Source organism: Arachis hypogaea, chromosome 8 (assembly GCF_003086295.3).
Source record: "Arachis hypogaea cultivar Tifrunner chromosome 8, arahy.Tifrunner.gnm2.J5K5, whole genome shotgun sequence".
Lineage (NCBI taxonomy): Eukaryota > Viridiplantae > Streptophyta > Magnoliopsida > Fabales > Fabaceae > Arachis > Arachis hypogaea.
This window is the reverse complement of record NC_092043.1, coordinates 36,873,926-36,891,691: the sequence shown is the minus strand read 5'-3', so window position 1 is coordinate 36,891,691 and position 17,766 is coordinate 36,873,926.

Below are 17,766 nucleotides of genomic sequence, written 5' to 3'. Positions count from 1 at the left end.
TACAATGTAAATATTTTGACATGGGACTCAAAGTGATATATACATACAAAATTGAATTTGGATGTATTAATGATATAAACGGTTTTATATAAGTATTTAACATCAACTGTTACCTAGATCATTTACTAAAAAATGAAAAACTAAAAATATTTGTTAAATGGTTACATCTTGTGCTCCTCATATATTTACACTATAATTAATTATAGTCGTATATTAAATAATTAGTAAGTTAAATTAATTTTTATTTTAATTGATATGTACTAAAATGACTAATTTGTTATAATTGAACTTATATTTATTGTTAATAAAAAATAATTTAAATAACATCAATAAAAATAATTAATTTCCAGAATATAAAACCCTATAATTGAATGATTTTATAAAATAGTTTACATATATTTTTTTAATGGCTTAAATAAACTAAAAAACAATAAAACAAAAAACTGCAGTGTACATATATATATATATGTTTTGAATTAAGTGAATATATACAGAGGAGGGGACAACAGGAGGTAAGAAATCAATAGCCTTGTCTGTGGAACCCATACCAGTAAAGAGGAGTGCGTTGCATGCCTAGGAGTCTTGGAATCCGAAAATTAAGGGATGATAAGGCCTTCCATGGAATCATCTTAGTGGCTACAAGTCTTGATTGTTGCCACGTGAAAAAGGAGTTTAATTGATCCGGTGTAGTAAGATTATTAGGTATTGACTATGACTACAATAGTAGCATAGTCTTCTTCCATCTCTGTTTCAGATAAACACAGCAACAAAAGAAGGAGGCAAAGGGACCCCCACATCACAGAAATTTATATGCCATTGTCTTCCATTTACTCCTAGTAATGTTAATAACGTTTTGGGCATAGCAAAATTATTTAATAATTGAAAGAAGGATGTCGTTTCGCCTGAAAAAAAATTTTAAAAATTTTATAATAGAAAAATAAGATTTTCGTTTTGTGATTTAATTTTTTCTTTAATTATGAAAATAGAAACGGCATTAATTAAACGAATTTAAAAATAAAAGCTAGTCAAAACGTTACTAGTGTGTTACAGAAAAAAAAGTAAAAAAATAATGATATTTTTAAAAAATGTCAACGATCTTTTGCATTTGTTCAAATAAAAAAAATAAAGTATTATTTTGTCTTTAACGTTTGGGATAAATTTTAAAAGTTATTTATAACGTTTCAATCATTCAGTCCCTAACGTTTTAAAATTAGTTCAATGTTTTGCTGTCATTAGGAATCCGTTAACAGATTTTGATGGTGGGACAAAATTGAGACGATTTTGAAATGGCAGGAACTTAAATAGAACAAAAACGTTGAGGACAAAAACAATACATAGAAATAAATTTTAATTTTATCCTTTAATAATATCAATTTTTAATGTATATAATATTCAATTATTTTTTAATCACATATAAGTAAATTATACTTAATCACACTACTTTTATTTTAAATAAATTTTTTATATTTTTATATTAACTTATAACTTTAAGTATAAAATTATAAAAAAAAATAAACTTATTTAGAATGAAAGTAATGTGATTAAGTGTAATTTACTTAAATATGATTAAAAAATAATTGAATACTATGTCAACTAAAAAATTGATATTATTGAAGGATAAAACTAAAATTTATTTCTATATATTATTTTTGTCCCTCAACGTTTTCATCCTATTAAATCCTTAACGTTTCAAAATCGTCTTAATTTTGTCCCGCCGTCAATTCTATTAATTGATCCTATCGACTAGGGCTGGAAGTGAGTCAAACCAGTTTATGAGCCTGCTCGAACTCGGCTCGTTAATAGTTCGATAAGCTAAGCTGGTGAGCTGGTGAGCCAAGCTTGAGCCTGAAATTGAGCTCATAAATTAAAGAGCCGAGCTTGAGCTTGGATAAGCTCAGCTCATTAGCTTGTGAGATGGCTCGATTATATATATATATATATATATATATATATATATATATATCCTATATGCATCTAGTTTATACTTTTAATATTATATATATACATATAAAATAGTAATATATAATTATATATATTAATGATCTTAATTATTTAAAATTTTATATTTATTTATTACATATAATTTTGATGTAGGACATAAATAAAAAATTTATATTTATTGATAGATAAATAATATATAAAATTGTTCTTTTTAAATATTTTTTAAAATATATAAGTTATAATTTAGTGATATAAAATTATAAATTTTGTGTTTATGTTTCTATTATTTGAGCCAGCTCATGAGCTTGAGCCAACTCGTGAGCTTTCGGTGAGCCGAGTTTGAACTTAAGAAATAGACTCGATTGTTAATGAGTCAAGCCGTGAGCCAAGCTCAATTTTGGTGAGCCGAGCTTGAGCTTGGTCTAGCTCGGCTCAGCTCGGCTCACTTCCAGCCCTACTATCGACAGAACAACATTGAGTCAATGCTAGGGATTTAAATAGTGCAATTGAAACGTTAAGGACAACTTTAGAACTTACCCAAACGTGGACAAAAACGATACTTTATTCAATAAAAAATATAAAACTAACTACAAAAAACAATAGTGTTGCGTCAAAAAAAATATTTTTTATTTTGAAAAAGAGCTTAAATTGTTCTTAATCTTGAGGAAGTGAAACAATTTTAGTAAGTATAACAAGTGTATAAAATAAAAAAGTTATGTTATTTTATAAATTTCTTACAATAGTCTAATTTTGTCATACACATAAGAGTATTTATGTGTTATTGTTATTTTGTCATACATATAAGAGTATTTATGTGTTATTGTGGTTTTTTTTAACAGCATATAAAAGTCTTAACTCTTTAACTATACTTTTTCAAGGTATAGATCATCAAGCTAGCATTGAAAAAAATGACAAATATTTTATTTAATAAATTTCTTCTATTTCAAATAATGCAATAAATTTAATATATAAGAAATATTTTTTACCTATCATACTACTAAAGTACAAACCTCACTTGTTGTAGGGGTCTATTTGATTTAAGTGTATTGTATAAATATCTTATACTTTAACAATAAAAATCATAATTAACATTCAATAATTATAATCAATAAGTACAATAGCGAATATTAAATTATTGTAAACTCTAATAATTGATAATTACTAAATTAATGGTTAATTATTAACCACTGCTGTTAATACAAGATGCTGAAAGTATTTTATAATGTGGTCCTCAAGACGTTTAAAATATCTAAGTTTTTCTATCTTCGTCTTTTCTAAATTCTATAATTAAAAAAATATACTAACAATTAATGATAACTATTTTATTTACTAGTGATTATTTTTTTATAATTAATATTAAAAAATATATATTAAAAATTAATAAGAATTCTATTTTTATAATAAATATGCAAAATAAAACTAAAATTATTAAAATTGTACACTAATTATTGCACACAATAACAACTAATAATAATATTACTTTTATTAAATATTTAAAGTAAAACTAAACTTACATAACAACATATGCTAATAATTAATAATACTTATTTTTAATTAAATATTTAAAATAAAATATAAATGACTAAAAATATATCCTAACCATTAATAATGCTAATTCTGTATTTTTTTATGAATATTTTCAACAAAACTAAAATTAGTAAAAATATATACTAAAAATAAATAATAATAATTTTGTTTTTTTAATAAATAGTTAAAATACAACACAAAATCTTAAAAATATGTACTAACAATTAATAATAATTCCATTTTATTAATAAATATTTTAAATAAAACTAAAATAACTACGAATATAAATTAAAAATAATTGCAACCTCTAATATTTTACGTAAAATAAATATTTTTAAAAATAAATACTTATCATTAATAATAATAAAAACTAATATATTTTAATAAATGTTTAACATAAAAGCTAAATCACTAAAAATATGTACTCACACCTGTTAGATAATTCTATTTTTGAAAAAAAAACTAAAATATACTAACAATTAATTAATAATATATAATAACAACAATTAATTAACCATAACAACAGTAGTATTACTACAACTACAACAACAAATTATATTCTTTATCTAACCAGACCTGATCAACTAACAAATTCTTTAATACAAATGTTTAATAGCATACTCTTCATAATTAATTTTATTGTAATAAGATAAATCATTGAATTAAACAATTTTATGGATATTATTATCAATTTAAATGATCATTAAATTATGCTAGTATCCACCTAAATCATATATATTACTGCTTCTTGGATTATTAATAATAATTTCTTTTTATTTTTTTATCTTTTTTGTAGCATTTATTGATTAGTTAATATTTTGCGATAATAAATTTAATATAATAATTATTAGAATTATATTTTGATGAATAATAGGCAATAATTTTAATTTGTAATAATTTAAAATAGAAAAAGCGATTTTTTTAATAGTAAAAGTTAGTTTACGTACTAATTTATTAAAAAAAGACTACATATTTTTATCCCATTTCTTATTTTGATATTGGATACAAGTGTACAAAGCACACACATATGAGATAGAATAGTATTTATCAAGAAGATGGAAATTGACAATACAATTCATAAATTATATTTTTAGAAATAAAAAAAATATTTTTTTATAATGCACCTTCAAAGATTGATAATACATACCCCTCTCTAAATTATATTTTTTACATAAAAAATTATTTTATTTTACAACACGTTCCTAGCGAATTATTTGGATTACAGACCCTTACTAAATATTTGTTAAACATCTAATTACCTAGTATTGGTATAATTCATGTGATGTGATTCACAAACATCTCACACTTAATAAACAATATTCATTTGATTATAAAAAAATCTTAATAATAATATTTATGAATAATCTTGTTATATAGATTGATAAAATGAATAATTTGTACTGTAATATAATTTGGTTCTATATTTTATAGTTGATGATTTAATAATATTATAATTAATTAGTTGTGAAAAAATAAAAATAAAAAAATTAGTGATAAGGAAAGAGAAACATACATTAATAAATTGAGTAAAATCTTAACAATGTTATTTTTATCAAATTAGAAGGATAATTAGAGTTACTATATATTTAATACTCCTAATCATTTCTCTAAACTAAGCAACTATATTATAATATTACTGATAATGATCATACAAAGACTTTGAAAGAATAACCTAGCGACAACAAATTTTAAATGATTTGTGTTAAGAAATATTGACACAAAATTTTAAGATAATAGTTAAACTTTCTCAAGTTTTGTAAAATTTTTATAATATATATAATTTGTATTAATGAATATTAACATATGAATTTTGATTAAAAACCTTTTTTTTATCAATTTATTGAATAAAAAATTTTCATGCTAAATATATATTTTAAAAATAATTCAGATAATACTTTATAAGTGTAATTACAAATGTAGTCTTATTAGGATATGAACTGAATGAACATATTAATTCAAAATACTTACGAGTATTTGATTATTTTAATTTTATTGAATACTGAATAGTGATGAATAATAAAGATAAAGTAAATATTTTAAAGATATATATAATAGAAATAAATTTGATCCGTTAAATAATTTTATTTATACCAATGGTTAAGATTACAACAAACAATAATTACATGATATTATAACAAATTTTAATCTTAATTATTCATGAACCATTTATAATGTTTAATTATATAGCTCAAATTTATTGGTTTTCACTCCTTTCAATGTCATTAACCAAACTTAATATATTCTTATGATTACTTTATCATATATATCAAAACATTATTTTTTACGATTTTATGTCATCATGGGGCATTTTTATAACAAACAAAAGAGGCAACTTTATTTGCTACTAAGATGTCACTTATCATTTCATATTTTGAGTATACATGTTTCTTTCTCTTTTCTTTCTCTTTTTTTTCTTGTTGGGACTAAAAGAAACAAGCAATTCACAAGCCAGCGTTAAAGATTAGAATCTCACAAAAGAAAATGCTAATGAAACAACACCAATTGAAAAAAGAGATTCATAATAATTAATATCTATGCATGAATAAATAAGGTAAAGAAAAAGGGTTCATATGAAATGACAGTGAGAATCTTACATTAATATGCTCACAATATTGCCAACAATGACTAAGATAGCCAAACAATTATATATATTCTTTAGGTCCACGATTGTTTTATTTAAACTAACGTAAGAATAATAATGATGTAAGATCAACTACAATAATAATAATAATATGGTTGATATAATATAGGACAGCAAATTGAAGAAAAATAGATACAATATACATTGGAAAGTTGGAAATCATTGCTGGGCTATTTTGTGCGTGACAGAGAAAGATGTATCATACAGATAATGACGTAGATATTATAACATCAATTCAATATTAATCATTATTTTATGAGAAGACTTGGTTAATCAATTGTATAATATTAATAAAGTGTATTTAGTAGACCTAGAAAAAGAAATATTTTGTATGGAAAATAAAACCAGTTATATGCATATATATGATATTTATGGATTTTAACTATTTTTTTTTCGGCAACCACCACAGACCACACTATTTGAGTATATTTCTATATATTAATTTTCATCATGATAGAATTATTTATTAGTTATTTTATATATAGCTTTAAATATTTTATTGTCGAACTGTGTTCCACAAAAATACTTCTTTTATATACAACAAAAATATATTTTAGAAGCATGTAAACAATTTTTTTTAACTCATCAAAATCTAAATAAATAAAATCCTATTTTTATTTTAGAGTTTGTTTTTGTTCACCATAGAATGTAGAATGTACAATGAAGGATCTTAATCATCATGAAGGATTGAGAAGAGAAAAAGTGAAGAATGAGAAGAAGAGAGAGTACTTGTTGAGTACACAGAAAGACAAAATATGCATATTCATCATAACACAGTCTTGAACCTTACACTAATATATACTTAGCTATACTACACTCTCCTGTTATAAAAACTTAGCTATACTACCAATTGGGTCGCTGTTCTAAATCACACTTAGTTTGTCACTTTATAGCGGTTGAAATCGTCATGGCATATTTCATTGTATTTTGCCAATGTCGCCACATATTTTCAATTTTTTTGGAAAGTTCTATGTACCTTGGTGACTATAGAGATCATGATGAACCTCCATTAATCTCAGTCATTCATTCTTTATGGAATATTAAGCACATGCATAAAATTAATTAACTTTAGTATGACATGTAAATATATGTTTCTAGTATATATGATTTATATAATTTTACATATGTTAATTAGTATATGCTATGTTGGGTATGATTAGGATGGCTATATAATCTTAGCAACATTTAAAGAATGCTATTAAAATTAATTTTTGTATGACATAAAATCTTTTTTATTTTAAAAAATAAAAAATATTATTAAAATACATAAAAAATGATCTAATTTTAGCAAATATTTTTTAAATATTATTAAAAATTCTGTAGCCACAGTATAAGCACTATAAACTACGGTGTATTAATTATCTTCTTGTTTTTACTACTTATATACACGATATATGATATGATATAGACGAAGGAAATTTGTCCTTGTTCCAGAGAAAAATTTTGTGTCAAATCAAATCAGTTCAAGTCATTTTTAGTTTAGATGTGTTTAACTAGGCTAATTGGGCGGTGCTATGTTTTTTCTCATCAAAATGTTGTAGAGCTAGAAGGATTGCATTCTTCAATTATACACAGCGAGATCAAAGATGATGACATGATGCAAACAAATGATAAAGAATAAATTGGTAAATTGCACATCTGAGGTTTTTTTTACCGTTTAATTAATAGATGTTTTTGTAGATATACTTATAATTTTTTTTTTCAACAAAAAACCTAGAAAATTATTAATAAGAAAGAAATTGAATCCTTAAAAAATAGTTAAGTGGTCGTCGTACTAGAATCAAACCCCTGTAAAAATAAACAAATTAAGTTGCTTGCATTACCTTGTACTCTTTATCATGTCTTTTTTCTTAGAAAATGTCATATTATATTTTAAAAAAAATTGAAATTGATAGAATGATCAAAGATGTATATAAACAGTTATATCTATAATATATTTCTATTTTTCTCATATACCTTGTATCGAAATTCTTTTGTTTTTTTTGGTAAAAAAGGATTGAATTTTAGATATTTAGGTCCTTGAAATTTTAATATTATGTCATCAAACCACTCTTTTTTTTAAAAATTAATTAATACTAGTATGGCAATAGTTATCAAAGACTAATGTCATATGTGTCAATTTTGTGTATATTTTTTGAATACTTTTTATTATTGATATTAAAAATAACAGTTATGTTACACATACAATTTTTTTTATCATTTAAGTCCAATTAAATTGATCTAAATTCAACAAAAATCAACTTTAGATTAGAGAACGTGTAAACACGCGCTCCCACAACTGTTCAGTAGCACAAACGTTAATACGAATAACAATTCTTCTCCTTCGATCAAAACTAAAATGATCAAAGTTCAAACGACACCTAATTTCTCTTAAAAATGTCTCAAAATCTTCGTGAAATGTAACACCCTACCATACAGAGCTTTACACCTAGGATGTAAAATAGAGGTGGCGAGGTGCTACAACTTCTAAAAGAAAGAATTTATATACATAATATAGTGAAAAAGATTTATAACTAGGAGTATTTGAAAAAAAGTTAAAATCGAAAACGGTAAAACGAAAAAGCGCAACACTCACGCTACGTAAATGATAAACGGAAAAGATAAGAGAAGCAAATATAGATATAACCGAAAGAGAGTTCCAAGGTACAAATATCAAAGCTCAAGATTTGGCTCGCGAAGATAAACCGGCTTGAGAACATAAGTATAAAACATATATATATATATATATATATATATATATATATATATATATATATATATATATATATATATATATATATAAGAGAACCCAAAATACAGAGTTACAGAACCTATTTCTCCAAAATAACCTCTAAGAGGAAGTTAATACATCAAATACATAAGCAGCGGAGATAAAAGTATCTATATATATACATATATCCAAAATAAAGCCCCAAAGACAAGGATCTATGATATCAGAAGCTTCCAGTATGCTTCAGCGTGGTGCCTCACATCCTGCATCTGAAAACCACAAAATATGTACAGGATGAGAACCGAAGGTTCTCAGCATGGTAACGGTGCCCACATAACTAACATATAAGGTCCTGGGAAAACCAAAGGCAATCCTAAAACTTTCGACACTAGATTCAAACTTAAAACTAACATTTTAAACCATAAACAGGGTAAGGTATCTAAGGCTTCTTGGTTCCATCTCAAATCCTAATTTAACCACTACATCCCTTTCTCCAATCCTCCAAAACACGGATGCACAGACAAACAAAGCAGACAAGACAAGCACAAGTAGATATTCAAATATAGCAAATATAGCAAATAAGCATAGATATTCAAGTAAGCAAACCCAAGTAGTGCAAAACCAAACAAGTCACATAAATGCATATGATACATACCTTTCATATTGGCCGTGAGCTCACGTGTTAGTTACTTTGCCATAACCCGACACATCCGGTAGCTAACCCGGATATCATCCTCTTGAAAATCAGTGGGCGGTACACCACCATGAACCATACACAACATTCTCTTTTAAAAATATGTGGGCAGTACACCACCATGAACCCCACACAACAGTTCTTTTTAAAAAATATGTGGGTGGTATACCACCACGAACCCCACACCAGTCTCTTTTAAAAACATGTGAGCGGTACACCACCACGAACCCTACATACTTTTCGACATTGAGAAAGCGGTAAACCACCACGAACCTTGCTAGGTCAAGCTCAAACAATTTTGATTTCAAAATCTTATACATTATTCATTCATATCCACTCATAATCATTCAAAGTCATTCACTAAGGCCAGATTCTTCATATACATATCACACACACTTCTCATTCATACTTCACTACTTCTCCAAATTTTTTCATCTCCAAGTTACTACTCCTCCCTACCTTCTTCGCATAACTCAACATACAACTAACGAAACAAGGGCCATGACCATGTGTACGCGTGGGTGTGCATTACTGAGAAGTCACGCGTACGCGTGGGAGTGCATTTGGCCCATCATGCGTACACATACACATGCCCGCGTATGCATACATGCCAGGCAGAGACAACCCTTCGCGTATGGAGGGGTTCGCGTACGCATACAATGCAGATAAGTCAAAAATGGCTAAGTCTGCAGAATTTCAGCCTTATATACCGATCTTTCTGCGCGCATAACTTCCTCGTTTTAAAATATTTTTCATCCGTTCTTTGAACGGCGTAAACTTCACGGACCCAATTTTCATATGAAACAAGTTTAAAACAATTTGGGGGTCTGGAAGACGAGTTATGAATCGTCAAAATTCGGCCAAAAATTAACTTTTCACAAAATTTTCACAAGAGTTCTAAACCTCAATTTTCACAACACTTCAATTCCATCCCTATTTAAACTTACCAAACTACATCAACCCAAGCCCCAACATTATTCAATACAACAATTTTACAAGTATGGTCACTTCCACACAATAATTCATTCTCAACAACAATATAATCCATACCAACAACTTACATATACGTATATATATATACATCATCAACACCATCAACGTTCTCATATCAAATGACAACCACTTAGCCAATCCACATTCAATTCAACACAATATACTACAGAATACATCACCACCAATATCATTATCATAACATCGTAATTATCATTGTTCAACACACATTCAAGGTTAGTTCTCAACATTCACATCTTCCCATCCCAACAATCAAAATCATGCAACACAAATCATGAATACCATCATTCCTCATCCAAGTTCAAGATACTCAACATTTACTTTAAGGTCACTAACCACTAATCATACATACATGCTTCAACCTATCTTATGGTTATCTAGCCTATGTTTTCACAAGACATTACATTTTAGTTACGAGAAATCGAAACCATACCTTGGCCGATTCCTTGGTAAACCCAAAACACCTCTCTTATATACCACACCCTAAGCTTTGAAATCCCAGCTCCTTTCCAAGAAAAACCCAGCTTCCAAGGCTTGATCACAAGCTTGCGAATTCTCAAATCGACTCCAATCAACAACCAATTTTAATCTAACAACACAATTATAATCACAATCAATGTAAAACTCACTAACTTAATATTTCAAAAGGGTTTAAGGGTGCTTACTTGACCTACTACTCCAATGAGCTAAAGCCGACAATACTCGCAAGTTAATTTGAACCTAAACACCGAAATTAAACAAAATTAAACATAGATACTCATTGAATTTTGAAATTTGGGGAGGGGAATTCTGAAACTAAGAAATGGGTTCTATACCTAATCAAGGACTGGGCTTTGTAGAGCTCGACGCTGCGGTCGCGTGGCTGCAAATGGTGCGGCGATCGGAACTCCGGATTGAAAGTTACGATAAATTGAAAATTGAAAAGGGGTTAGGTTTTGGTGGCTTTTCCAATATCTCTTCTCAGTGCTGGAAAGGGAACAATGAATGGAAAATTGGCTGAAGTGAAGTGTAACATATGTTGGGCCTTGGGCCCGGTCCAATCGGTTTGGCCCGTTCTGCCCAATCTTGGGCTAAATTCTTTAAAATTAGTGTCAAAATTCTTATTTTAATTAGCTCTACCTCATTAAACTATAAAATACCATTTTCTAATTTTCCTGATTAATAATTAATTTATTAGCTAATTATTTACAAATTTTGTGAATTTTATACGAAAACTCAACAAAATCTCAAAACTACGTTCAAAATCTTCACAAAGAAATATAGAAATAAAAGATGAAAGATTATTGAAAGTATTGTTTACTAAGATTCTAGTTTTTTTCACTTTTCTCTTTCGCATTTTCGATTGTGAAACACTTGATAGTCATATTTCTATTTATTTTGTAGATTCATTTTGTGTTCTTGCGTTAAAGTACATATTACTGCTCTTATTATACTATTCATTTGGTGATAACTTTGTTAGGACGATATAAAAATGTTACGTAGTATTTCTCGTATAGTTTAACCTATATTTGCATGTGTTTGAGGGATTTGAATGTATTTTTATGCATGTTTAAGTATTTCAATGTTTTGAAATGAGTTCGTGTGTAGAAATCAGTAACAATTTTCGATGTATTTTGTCTGAATTAAGGTGGACTTGGTGTTATTGTCCTCTTTTTGTTGTAACTAGGCAACAAAATATTGTTGTAGTGCTTCTAATGTTATTTTGTGCATGTTTGAGTGATTTTCATGTGTTTTGTCCATTTTTGAGGGATTTTGTTCATGGATTTGTTGTAACTAGCCCGTAGAGTTTTGTTGTAGTACTTCTGTCATTTTGTGCATGTTTGATTGAGTTGCATATCTTTTTGAACTGATATTATGTGATGTAATAAAGAAATAATAGAGATGCATTTGGTTTGTCTTTCGATGTATTTCATGTGAATTGAGGTGCACTTGGTGTTGTTGTCCTCTTTTTATTGTAACTAGACAACAAAATATTGTTGTGGCACTTCTGATGTTATTTTGTGCATGTTGAGTGATTTGCATATGTTTTTGTCCATTTTTGAGGGATTTTGTTCATGAATTTGTTGTAACTAGCCCATAAAATTTTGTTGTAGTGCTTCTAGTGTCATTTTATTCATGTTTGATTGAGTTGTATGTCTTTTTGAACTGACATTGTGTGATATAATCAATAAATAATAGTGGTGTATTTGGTTTATTTTTTGGTGTATTTCATGTGAATTGAGGTGTACTTAGTGTTTTTGTTACCTATTAATGTAATTTTTTATTCCTTACAGAAAAAATGACAATAAAAAAAGTTGCTGAAAGGAGTACCACAAAAAGGACCAAAATATAATGTAAGCATATATATGTTAGAACAACTCATTTTTTTATATAGTTATGTAACATAATTTTTATTTATTTACAGAAAACTCATGATTTGAGATGCTCTACAAGGTCCATTTATTATATATTCCACAACATGAGCAATGACAAAAAAGCTATTGTCGAAGAATTAGGATTTGCCACTATGACGCATATCCTAGCCTTTAATGTCTCGTATAAGCTCCTGAAAGAATTGGCATATTCATTTTATTTGTACAAAAGAACATTGCACACGCGGTATGGTGTAATCGACATCACCAGTTACAAAATAAGAGATGCCCTTGGCTTGAATGCATCTGGTAAAAATTCATTTGTAATCTATTCTATAAATAAAATTTCAGTGTTTTTTTTTACATTATTTTTGTGTTATTGAATATTTTTGCTGTTATTATAGGGTAGTGCTATCCAAACAAAATTGTAAATAAAGAAATTAATGAGCAGCAGAAGGACGTTATTGAAAACTTCAAAGGCTGTACTTTGTCATAATTAACAAAGTCTTTGATTGACATGAGTGTTGATGGGTCAGAAAATCAACTGAAATTTAAGAGGACATTCATCCTCTTCATCCAGAAGTGCTTCTTATTGCCGATAACAATAAACAAAATTTCTTCGATTCACATGCTACCCATTCTTCATGTGGACACAATACAAGAATGGATTTGGGTTGCTTATATGCTCACCTTTCTCATCAAAGACATTAGATGACACAAATTGGAAAATAAATTTGCAGTTGATGGCTGCCTCTTTGCACTGATGATTGTATATTTTCATGAATCCACAAACGAGAATAGGCCGGTGGATAGAATTCTTGGACCAATGTGGGTGCGACGTTGGACTAAGGAGAAGCTGGTTAAAAGAATAGAAAGTGAGGTGATGGATGAAATGGTAACTCAACAGAAATTTTTTCTTTAATTTTGGTGCATTTGATTTAAATATACTGCTAACTAATGTGTTTTCTATTTTAGGGCCTTGTGAGAAAAGCACAGCTGAGAGACCAATCAAAAGACGAAAAAAGGGAAAAAGAAAGCCAAAAAAGAAGCAGCAAAAGAAGCAACAAAAGAAGAAAACTGTTATATTGCACTCATCTTTGGAAAGTGAAAGTGATTCTGAACATGACTCAAAGGAGACCCCAAAGAGAAGAAAACAACATGAGAGAATGGCAAAGAAGTAAGTATTACTTTCCGATGTCTTTTGTAAATATTTATTCTCTTTATTTACCTTGTGTGTTTGTACTTTTTCAAGATGGAATCCAAAAAAAGGAAGTGCGTTATTGTGGATTCATCTTCCCAAATAGAGGCCGAATCTATTGATGAGTAAGATTTAGAAACTATCATTATAATCCTATGTTTTGGTTTTTCATCAAACTTTTTTTATAAATAGAATTTTTTGCATGTATTGTCAGAAGTGAAGAAATGTAAGAAATAACAAAAAAAAAGATTGAAGGAAAAAATGATAAGTTTGTACAAAAGTATATGTTAATTTTTGGTATTTTTTGTCAATTTTATTGTGTTTATGTACCTGATGATTGTTTGCTTTTCTAGGATGAAATCCAAAAAGAGGAAGCATGTTATTGTGGACTCTTCTTCCAAAATAGAAACTGAATTTAATGATGAGTAAGATTAAGAAACTATCATTATAATGCTATATTTTGTTTTTTCATTAAATTTTTCTTTATAAATAGAATTTTTTGCATGTATTGTCGGAAGTGAAGAAATGCAATAAGTAACAAAAGCAAGATTGAAGAAAAAAATGATCAGCCTGCACAAAAGTAAATGCTAATTTTCGGCATTTTTTGCCAATTTTATCGTGTTTATTTGTCTGACAATTGTTTATTTTTCACTATGATTCTTCACAAACGTAAGATTTAATATCTGGAATTATTTCTTTGCTAAAATTTCCTAAAAACTAATGTAATTACTCTAGTTTTATTGAATAATATTTATTTTGTTCGTAGAATGCTGCATGTAAATTTGTCGAGTGAAAATGATCTTGTGTTTCAAACACAATCAAGCTATCAGAGCTTTGTAAATCAACCAAGTGATACCATGTAATTTCTATTTTTCTTATCATTACTTTATTTCTTGTGCTACCATAATCTGCTTCTAATTTCATATCATTTTTTAGAATAAAAATCCCTTTTAGGATTTTATTCAAGAAAAAAAAAGACAAGAAAAAAATAGCTTAGAGCATGCTACTATGTAAGTTCTCATAATTGTGGTTTTATTCAATGCTTGAGGTATTGGGATGGAATGATTTTTGTGCATTATAGGTTCAAAGAACAAGAAGAAACATTGGATGAACCAAATCCTATTCAGGAAGCAAGAATAGAAAAAGAAACCCAATTGTAGGAAAGGATGAGTAGCCCAACTGTTGATATCGATAATGATTCTAAAGAACAAATGATTGTTCTTCAAAAACAAACTCATTCTCAATCTGAATCACTAGACAAGTGAGTTTTCCAATTCACTTTCAATGTTCTAATTTATATAATATTAACTTTTCATTGTTTGTCTTCATTAGAGTTCCACTTCAAGCAATTTCTCCTTCTTTGGAAACCCCTGTCTCAAGCTCTCTGCAAACTCAACAACCTACTACAAAGTCTCCCAAAGAGGAATATATGGAAGAAGAACCTAGTAATGCATAATGTAACACTCCACCACACAAACTTTATGCCTAAGACGTAAATTAGAGGTGGCGAGGCGCTACGAACTCTAAAATAAAAATATGTATATAAATAGAGTCAAAAGAAATTATAACTAGGAGCCTTGAGAATGAAGTTGAACAAAACACCAACAGAAAAACGCATCACTCACGATCGGATCAATGTAGAAAGGTAGATAAAATCGGATGGAAAAGGATAATATATTAAACCAGACTTCCAAAAGATATAAATAACAAGCTCTATACTCGACCTGCGAAGTAAAGGCCAACCAGAGTATACATAAATACATATATACAACCCTAAAAGTGTTTACCAAAATACAAAATTTAAACCTTATTTCTCCAAGTCAACCTCTAGGAGGGACAAAATACAAAATATACAAGGTGGAGAATCTATATACATATATACATAAACAAAATACAAACACTGAGTCCCAAAATAGTTTTTCGCTTCCAAGAGTCTCTAGAATGCTCAACGAATTATCTCTTGACCTGCATCTGAAAATAACAGAATATGTATGGAATGAGAATCGGGAGTTCTCAGCATGGTAAAGGTACCTACGTAGTTAATATAAAAGGTCTTGGGAAAGCCAGAGGCATTCTTAGAACTTCAACACTTAGATTTAAACTTAAGATCCAACTAAACCAGAAATTGGGTAAAACTATCTAAGGTATTCAAGTTCTAATCTAACTTTAACCTAAAATTTTCCTTTCTGTCTCCTCCATCCCTCTGAATCACCGATGGAACTACCCTCAGCATCAACTCTGCCAGTATGAGGGATCTCTCAGTTGTAAAGACATACAATACAATCAAGAAAAACACAATTATGGATAGTAAGTACAACAGATAGGACAAATAGCAGTTAATTATAGCTAAACAATTAGACAAGCCAAAATAAAGCATACTCAAACAAAATATACAAGTGCATATGATGCATGTCTACCCTATGGCCGATGAGTCTTATCTGTCAGTTATATAGCCAAACCCGACATATCCAGTAGCTAACCCTGAACAGAACACCATATACGGAGCAAGTGGCGCCAAGTCGTAACCCTTGCATCTTACCCACGTACCTGGAGGAAGGGGACAACCTCACCCTTGTCTCTTACCCAGGTGGTGTTACAATTCTCAACCTGGAGCAAGCGACGGCAGAATTCAACCTTTGGCTCTCACCCGAAGTCTCAAATTTTTATCAAAAGCAAGTAGACAACACCACCACATCTTACTCAGATTCTCAACTCTTATCCGGAGCAAGTGGATAACACCACTGCATTCTACCTGGAGTCTCAACTTATACTCGGAGTAGGTGGATAACGTCACTGCCTCTTACCCGGAATCTCTTTCTTAATTAGATTAAATCTCATACCACACTTCGCACCTCATTAATTGATCCCTTCTCTTCACAGTCCTCCTTCCATTTCAATTTAACTTCCTCAATAATTTCACTCTTCTTCTATAATCTAAAAACTAGATTGCGAGCCTTAAATAGTAGTTACCGAGATTTGAAAAGCTAGAGGGATGGTTTTAAAACTCAAAAACACAATTTTCAACAAAACCACGGTTCCACGTACGCATGCCTTTTGCGTATGCAGAAGTGTGAAATCTTCCATTCTCGCATACACGACCCTTGTCCATGTACGTAAGACATCTGGTCAAAGCCCAGGGTCCGTGTCGTGCGCATGTTTGCATACGCATGGGCTGCAGAATTGGCAAAAAGCTGCTAAGTTCATAAAAATCAGTTTTTTACACCCAACTTCGAACGCACATCACTTTTTCGTTAAAAATTCTTTTTTGTCCATTCTTCGAACGGCAAGAACTTCACAGACCCAATTATCATTCAAAACAAGTTTTATGAAATTTAAGGATCCGGAAGCTAAGTTATGACCCGCCGAAGTTGGTCAAAATTCAACTTTTACCAAAAAGCACCAAACCTCTAATTTTTCCAAAGTTCTCAATTTTAAACCAAAGTTCCATAACCAAAACAGTCCCAAAACTCAATTCAACACTTTCTATTCATTTCACAATATACTTACATCTAAAACCTTCAATATATTCAATAATTTTCATACATATCTTCCATAATTACTCAACCAAATCAACACCAATCATATTCACATACATCACATTCATGCCCCAACATGCCAACATACAAATTCGTCCAATCTAAATATAAACTGCACCAATCTTAATTTATTATACTTATCCGGACTTACTGGTCA